This window comes from Phyllostomus discolor, chromosome 12 (genome assembly GCF_004126475.2).
Source record: "Phyllostomus discolor isolate MPI-MPIP mPhyDis1 chromosome 12, mPhyDis1.pri.v3, whole genome shotgun sequence".
Lineage (NCBI taxonomy): Eukaryota > Metazoa > Chordata > Mammalia > Chiroptera > Phyllostomidae > Phyllostomus > Phyllostomus discolor.
The window spans coordinates 6258857-6267832 of NC_040914.2; positions in this window are offsets into that span (position 1 = coordinate 6258857).

The window sequence follows — 8976 nt, forward strand, 5'->3', positions numbered from 1 at the left end:
ACCACACATTGATGTTTCTCTCCCTTTTTTTCTCCTCCTCCCTTCTCTCTAAAAATGAATAAATAAAATCTTTTAAAAAATTGTAAGAAACTGCCCAGCCATTTTCCCAAATAGTTGTAACATGGTATCATTTATTTAATAATAATAATAATAAACTGGTTGAACATATAGGCTTTATTTTAATTCATTCATTCTTTTACTCAAAAAATATTTAGTAGGCACTTCTGTGTGCCAGGCCCTGTTTCAGGCACTGGGAAGTCAGCAGTGAACAAGACACAGAAAATTCCCACCCTTGGAAGCTAAGGTCTGACTTAGATCCTCTCTGCAAGCCTGAAACGGTTTGGAGGTTGGGAGCACACATTGCTCAGGAGATAGATGCCCTGGGTCCAAATCCTGGCTCTGTCATTTCTTAGCTGTGTGTCTTTGGGCAACTCCTCTGATCTGAGTCTTACTCTGTAAAAAGGGGATGCTGGCAAGGCAATCTTTACCTACTAAGGTTGTGGCTTTGTTGGCTCACAAACTGGCTCCCATACACAGAGAGCAGGGGGAGACCTAAGAAAGAGGCAGGCCACTCCAGATTGGTAAGTGGCAGGTTTTGTAAGTAAGGGAACTTCTGGAGCTTGACTTGGGCTGCTACAAGACAGGTATATCTCCCCACCCCCATGTTAGGCCCTTAACTGTAGAGGCCTGAATGGGGCTCAGTCACCTGTACCGGCCAGATGGTTTCTACAGCTCCGTTCTCTTTCAAGGCTATGTCCTTGGAACAGCTCCCACTGTGGAAACGGTGGGCAAAGTACATTTCAAGGACAGGAGAAGGAAAGAGGAGCTTCTGATTGCCCAGGTCTAGCTCAAGGGTCAACTGGCAGTCATGTCTTCTCCATGACCTCCTCCAACAGGCAGGTGAGCCACTAAGCACTAGCTAGTGTCCCTCAGGAAGCCACAGAATAAATGGTGTTGGCCCATTGTGTTTGGGTTTGCATTTCGCTAGTGGTTAGTGATGTTTAGTGTCTTTTCTTGTGCCTATTAGCCATTTGTTTATCTTCTTCTTCTTTTAAAGCTTCTTTGGAGAGATGTCTTTAAGTCCTTTGCCCATTTATAAATGGGTTGTTTGTTTTTTGGTTGCTGGGTTTTAGGAAATCTATGTGTATTTTAAACCTTATTCCTTATGATTTGCAAATATTTCCTCCCATTCTGTAGACTACTTTTTCATTCTGGTCATTATTTCCTTTGATGGATAGAAATTTTTAATTTTCATGTAGCCCAATTAGCAAGGGACACAGGCTTAATTTAGATATCAAAAATATAAAAACCACCCTGGCTGGTGTAGCTCAGTGGATTGAGCATGGGCTATGAATTAAAGGGTCGCCAGTTTGATTCCCAGTCAGGGCACATGCCTGGGTTGTGGGCCAGGTCCCCAGTGGAGGGGGGGTACCACACATTGGTACTTCTCTCCCTCTCTCCTTCCCTTCCCCCTTTCTAAAAATAAATAAATAAAATATATATTTTAAAGATTTTATTTATTTATTTTTAGAGAGGGAAGGGAGAGAGAAAGAGAGAGAGAGAGAAACATCCATGTGTGGTTGCTGGGGGCCATGGCCTGCAACCTTGGCATGTGCCCTGACTGGGAATTGAACCTGCGATGCCTGGTTCACAGCCCACATTCAATCCACTGAGCTACGCCAGCCAGGGCTAAATAAAATATTTTTAAGAATAAAAATAAGAGCCCTGGCTGGTGTAGCTCAGTGGATTGAATGTGGGCTGTGAACCAGGCATCGCAGGTTCAATTCCCAGTCAGGGCACATGCCAAGGTTGCAGGCCATTACCCCCAGCAACCTCACATGGATGTTTCTCTTTCTCGCGCGCTCTCTCTCTCTCTCCCTCCCTTCCCTCTCTAAAAATAAATAAATAAAATCTTAAAAAAATAAAAATAAAATAAAATAAAATAAAATAAGATTTCCCTTCTGACTGTCATGCCAGCAGGGTTGGAGGGGATCCCCAGGATGGAAAGGCAGGAAGGAAGAGGGTTGGAGGAGGCTGGGCCAGAACCAGGTTGGGGCCATGGAAGGGGAGAATGGGGTGGGCAGGAGGGTAAGAAGGAGGCATCCAAGATGAGGTTCAGGGATCCCGTCTAGGGACTGTGGGATTGTGAGGGCCCCTGAAATAGGACCAGAAGAAGGAGCATGCTTCTGGGAGATGCTTTGGCCAATTTGGGGCACCATGGGAATGAAAGCCCAGAGGAGGCATACAGCACAAAGCCCAGAGCCCCAGGGAGAATAAGAGGCCAAGTGACCCAAAGCCCTAATACCTGATACCCTAAATATCTGCCATTGGAGTTTCGCTTTCCCATACTTGCCACATATCCGTGCATCATCTGTACATTTAGCTACTTAATTTTTCTTTATTTTTAAGAGCTCCGTAAATATTTATTGAATAAACAGATAAATGAGTAGATGTTAACACTTGCCTACGTAATAACATATTTTTAATTTTATTTTTAAAAAATATTTTATTCATGTTTTTAGAGAGAGAGGAAGGGAGGGAGAAAGAGAGGAAGAGAAACATCAATGTGTGGTTGCCTCTCAAGCGCCCCCTACTGGGGACCTGGCCCACAACCCAGGCATGTACCCTGACTGGGAATTGAACCTGTGGGCCTTTGGTTCTCAGGCTGGCATCCAATCCACTGAGCTATGCCAGCCAGGGCTAATAACATATTTTTAAAGAAACCCATCCAGTATCTTTCAAATTCTCATTAATAATTTTCTTTAAATCAACTCTTTTTTAAATTCAACACACTTATTTAAATAGGAAATGTCACCTTTGCTGGTATGGCTCAGTAGATTGAGTGAGTGCCGGCTTACAAAGCCAAAGGTCCTTGGTTTGATTCCCAGTCAGGGCACATGGCTGGGTTGCAGGCCAGGGTCCCAGTGAGGGGTGTGTGTGGGGCAACCACACATTGATGTATCTCTCCCTCTCTTTCTCCCTCCATCCCCCGCCTCTAAAGACAAATAAATAAACTCTTTAAACAAACAAACAAACAAACAAACAGGAAATTTCATTTCACAACAGGAGGTAGATATCTGATAGGGGGAACTCAAGTGTTAAAAATTTTAGCCTTAGTTGACAGACTGAAGTGATTAATGCATGTGGAAAGCTGTGGTTCCAGGAACTGGGATGCATGGAGGTCCACAAGCAGTTCAACCTTTATGCCCCAGGTGGTCTGCAAGCAGATGAAGATGGTATCTGAGCCACTGCATTCCAGGGAGGGAACATCCATGATGCAGATAAAGAATTGATCAGTACCCCTGGCTGGTGTGGCTCAGTGGGTTGAGTACTGACCTGTGAAACAAAAGGTCGCTGGTTCGATTCCCAGTCAGGGCACATGCCTGGGTTCCTGGCTGGGTTCCCAGTTGGGGGTGTGCAAGAGGCAACCAGTTGATGTGTGTCTCACACATCGCTGTTTCTCTCCCTCCCTTTCCCTCTCTCTAAAAATAAATAAATAAAACCTTTAAAAAATACTTGATCACCAGATGAAGGAGTACTAGGAAAATCACCTCTTGGACTACAAATCATCCAACTAACCTTTATTCCAACCCTTTATCTATCCTTTTTTCTCTCAGCTTGAGATGAAACATTAAGACAGTTTTTGAGGGTACATAACCTGCTGTCTTCTCAGATTGCTGACATAAAGATTCAGTCCTTGTCTCTGCTCATTGGCTCTGCTGGTGACAGGCAGCACCACCACAGATTTTTGTGGTTTCAACAGGAAAGCAACATGCCAGGGAGGAAAGGTCAGGGGGTCTAATCTGTATGAGCACGGATACGCTGGGGGAGGGAGGAAAGGCCGCCCTGGGCGGGGAGGTCCCACCCCAGTTTTGCCCATTGCTGGGTGCCTGGGGCTGTCTACCATGGTGACGTCCCATACCTGACTTCGTTCTAACTCTGCTCGCGCCTGTCTAGCTGCCTGCTATATCAGAGTCATTTTGTATGCACGTTCAATTTATGCATTAATAATAAACCTGTTAGGCAGAAGTTTACAAGAAGGGGGTGTCCACAGTACTGGCAGAAAAAGCTCATAAGTAACTTTGATTAACCGCCTCCTGTTTTTAACAGGATAACAAGCAGTGGTCTGGAACAAGATAAAAGTCTGAGTTAACAGACCTCCACCCATACTTACGCTTAGGAGGTCAGGCCCTCCCTTGGAAGAGTGAGCACCACCTTCTCCCACCAGATTCCCTCACCCCCACCCCACAATCGTGTAAGTCCTCAGAACAAAGAGCTGGAGCACCTGTGCCTTTCTCCCCATCCAGGCTAGGCCGGTTCTCTTCCATGAGAACGTATCACTAATAAACTTTCCTTACACACTAATAGGCTTGCTGATCTGTAACACTTTACTGAATCGGCAAGAAGAACTGAGCCTCCCATAACAAACCAAAAGAGGTCATAAGAAATGTTTAAACCATTGAGCGTGGGCTGTGAACCAGAGCGTCGCAGGTTCAATTCCCAGTCAGGGCACATGCCTGGGTTGCAGGCCACGGCCCCCAGCAACCACACATTGATGTTTTTCTCTCTCTCTCTTTCTCCCTCCCTTCCCTCCCTAAAAATAAATAAATAAAATATTTTCTTTTTAAAGATATGTTAATATGGATTTCTTCCCTAAAAAAAAAAAGAAAGAAAGAAAGAAATGTTTAAACCGGAAAATTACCCTGCCCTCCACTCCACTCACTCAGGAAGCAAAATATGTACCCAGTGTGTATGAGATCGGAGGCAGTAATCTAATGCTCCCTTGGTTCCTAGCTCTTACTTGGCTGAATGTGATTTGAGTGTGTTCTTCCTTTTTAAAAAATATTTATTTATTTTTAGAGGGGAAGTGAGGGAGAAAGAGGGGGAGAGAAAGATCATTGTGTGGTTGCCTCTCGTGTGCCCCCATGTGGGGACCTGGCCCACAACCCAGGCATGTGCCCTGACTTGGAATTGAATGAGTGACTCCTTGCTTTGCAGGTTGGCATTCAATCCACTGAGCCACACCAGCTGGGGCTAAATATATTTTTCTTTTTCTATTTTTAAAAAATATTTTATTTATTTATTTTTAGAAAGAGGGGAAGGGAGGGAGAAAGAGAAGGAGAGAAACATCAATGTGTGGTTGCCTCTCACATGCCCCCAACTGGGGATCTGGCTCACACCCCAGGCATGTGCCCTGACTGGGAATCAAACCCGTGACCCTTTGGTTCACAGGCCTGCACTCAATTCACTGAGCTACACCAGCCAGGTGTATTAAATATATTTTTCATATAACATGGGCCCCAGTGTCAACTGACATAAATAGAATATAATAGACAAATAATCCCAATAATTCAGCAAGGATCAAGAAGTGCGAAAAGCATTGGGTAAAAGATTGTTGGAGAGAGGTTATTCACAGGGTCTTAAAGAACTACCCACAGGTGACATCCTAATGCAAAGAGGGAAAGACATCTTTATGGGGAAGAGATCTGGCACCCACTTCCTGTAATGGATTGATTGTCTCCCCTCCCTACATTCATATGTTGAAGTCCTTAGAAGGTGACTGTATTCAGAATAGAGCCTTCAAAGAGGTAATTAAGATAGAATGATGTATTATAGAATTCTATGCTTATATAATTTTTTAACCATTGTCACCCCAATAAATTCAATTAAAAAAAGAAAAAGATAAAATGAGGTCATATTGTTACTAAACTCAAGGGGCTCACCACTGGGTGTGCTCTATTCAAAATCGACACAGTTGTCACAAGGTAGTTTTATTTACTTGCAGCAAGTAAAGGAGATGGGGAGTTTGGGTTGAAAGCTCTGCCCTCCAGAAGGCAGGTTTAGCCATTGCTTACATATGCTATTTGGTGAACCACACATTGATTTCAGTTAGCTACACTATTGGGCTGGTGTTCCTGTCAGCTCATCCTGCTTATAGCTGGTCTGCAAAATACTGTGCCACATTTACCATTTAGCAAGAATAGTATTTAGTAAGAATGGCCCAGGCCTTGAGACCCTTATCCTTCCTAACAATATGGGTGGGTCCTAGTGTAATATGTGTGGTGTCCTCATATGAGATTAGGACACAGACATGCACCGAGGGGACACCATGTGAAGACAAAAGGGAGAAGACAGCCACTGACAAGCCAAGAACAGAGGCCTCAGAATGAAATCAACCTTGCTGACATCTGTATCTCAGACTTCCAGAACTGTGAGAACACAAATTTGTTTTTATTTTTACCCAAATTTCTTTTATGTAACCGCCCAGCCTGTGGTATTCTGTTACAGCGGATCCACCAAACTAATGTGCTCCTGAACTCCACGGACCATGTTAGCATCGGACCACGGGGCCCCTGACTGGATGTCACCTGTGGGATATTCTTCCTCTGAGTGCAGGCCCAGAATCTGATCAGGAGGACACACGAGGCAAATCCAGAAAGTGGGACTGTCCACAGGACAGCCGGCCAGGGCTCTTCTGAAGGCCGATGTTGGGGAAGACAAAACGAAAGAGACAAGGGGGCTGTTTCAGATTAGGTGACACCAAAGAGATGTGCCAACCAACTGCAGCATGTAAGCCCAGATTTTACTGTATTCTTCTCTTCTTAAAGATTTTATTTATTTTTGGAGAGAGGGGAAAGGAGGGAGAGAAACATCAATATGTGAGAGAAACATCAATCAACTGGCAACCTTTTGGTGTACAGGATGATGCTCCCACCAACTGAGTCACCTGGCCAGGGCCCAGATTCAGTTTTAGATTAAAAAAAAAAAGATGCAACAGCTATTTTTGGAGAGACAGGTGGAGAAATAAGACTTTGGACTATATGTCAGATAATGTGACCCAAACAATGTTAAAAATACATACATACAGCTCCGGCTGGTGCAGCTCAGTGGGTTGTGCATGGGCCTGCAAGCCAGTCACTGGTTTGATTCCCAGTCAGGGCACATCTCTGAGTTGTGGGCCAGGTCCCCAGTATGGGGTGAGCAAGAGGCCAACCACACATTGATGTTTCCCTCTCTCCCTCCCTTCCCTTCTCTAAAAATAAATAAACTCTTTTTTTTTAAAGAGTTTATTTATTTATTTTTAGAGAGGGAAGGGAGGGAGATAGAGAGAGAGAGAGAAACATCAATGTGCGGTTGCTGGGGGTCATGGCCTGCAACCCAGGCATGTACCGTGACTGACAATCGAACCTGCGACACTTTGGTTCGCAGCCCACGCTCAATCCACTGAGCTACGCCAGCTGGGGTAAATAAACAAACTCTTAAAAAATACATATATACAACCTAAAACTATAGAACTCCTAGAAGAAAACATGGGGAAAAGCCTTCATGACACTGAATTTGGCAATGATTCCTTGTATATGACACCAAAAGATTAGGCAACAAAAGTAAAAATAGATATTTTTGATTGAGTCAAAATCTTTTGTGCATCAAAGGAAACAATTGACAAAGTGAAAAGGTAATCTTACAGATTAGAAAAAAATATCTGTAAACTATATATCTGGTAAGAGATTAATATCCAGAATATAAAGAACTCCTATAACTTAACAACAACAACAACAAAAAAAACCCAATTTAAAAGTAGGCAAAGGACTTAAATACACATTTTTCCAAAGAAGATATGCAGAAGGCCAATAAGAATACGAAAAGATGTTCAGCATCGCTAATCATTAGGGAAATGAAAACCAAAACTACAGTGAGGTATCACCTCACCACCATAAAGATCCCTACTATCAAAATGACAACAACAACAAACAAACAAACAGAAAGTAGCTGTGGGCAAGGATAACGGTGTGGAAAAACTGGAAGCCTTGTGCACTGCTGGTGGGAATGTAAAATGGTGCAGCTGCTATGGAAAACAGTTTAGCATTTCCTCAAAAAAAATCAAGAAACAAAAAGAAACATAAAAAACAAACAAAACCAAAAAAATAAATAAAAACAACAAAAAAAGAAACATAGAATTACTATGTGATACAGTCATTTCACTCCTCAGTATATCTCCAAAAGAAATGAAAGGTCCTAAAGAGATAGTCGCACACCCAAGTTTACTGCAGTATTACCCACAATAGCCAAGAGGTGGAAGCAACCCAAGTGTCCATTGACGGATGGGTAGATAAGCAAAATGTGGTGCATGCATAGAGAAGGAATTTTTTAGTCTTTAAAAAGGTGGAAATCACCCTGGCTGGTATGGCTCGGTGGATTGAGTACCGGCCTGAGAACTAAAGGGTTGCTGATTTGATTCCCAGTCAGGGCACATGCCTGGGTTGTGGGCCAGGTCCCTGGCTGGGGGCACGTGAGAGGCAACCACACATTGATGTTTCTCTCCTTCTCTTTCTCCCTCCCTTCCCCTCTCTCTAAAAATAAATAACATCTTAAAAAAAAAAAAAGAACGCTAGAGAACAAATGGTTTCTACCTCTCCTTGCGGACTAGAGAATACATAGTTTAAACCACCCTGGTCGGGGAGATAGATGACCGAGACCCAGTTAATGCCATTTGTGCCAACTAAACCTAAGGACAGATGAAATCAGGGGAACAAATAAACAAAAACCCCACTAAGGCCAGAGAGACCCCCAATAAAAGTGAAACAATACAATAGACCAAAAAATAACTGCAGACTCCCCTATATGCTAATTTTGATGCATCAGCATATTAAAAATATAACTAGAGCCCTGGCTGGCGTAGCTCAGCCCTGGCTGGCTTGAGCGCAGGCTGTGAACCAAAGTGTCACAGGTTCGATTCCCAGTCAGTGTACATGCCTGGGTTGCAGGCCATGACCCTCAGCAACCACACATTGATGTTTCTCTCTCTTTCTCTTTCTCCCTCCCTTCCCTCTCTAAAAATAAATAAATAAAATCTTTGGATTTTAAGGGGAAATCCTTGGGATTTCCCCCAAGGGGGAAAGGGTGGGAGAAAGAGAGAGAAACATCAGTACCTCTCATGAGCCCCCTACTGGGCATGTGCCACCCAGGCCTGTGCCC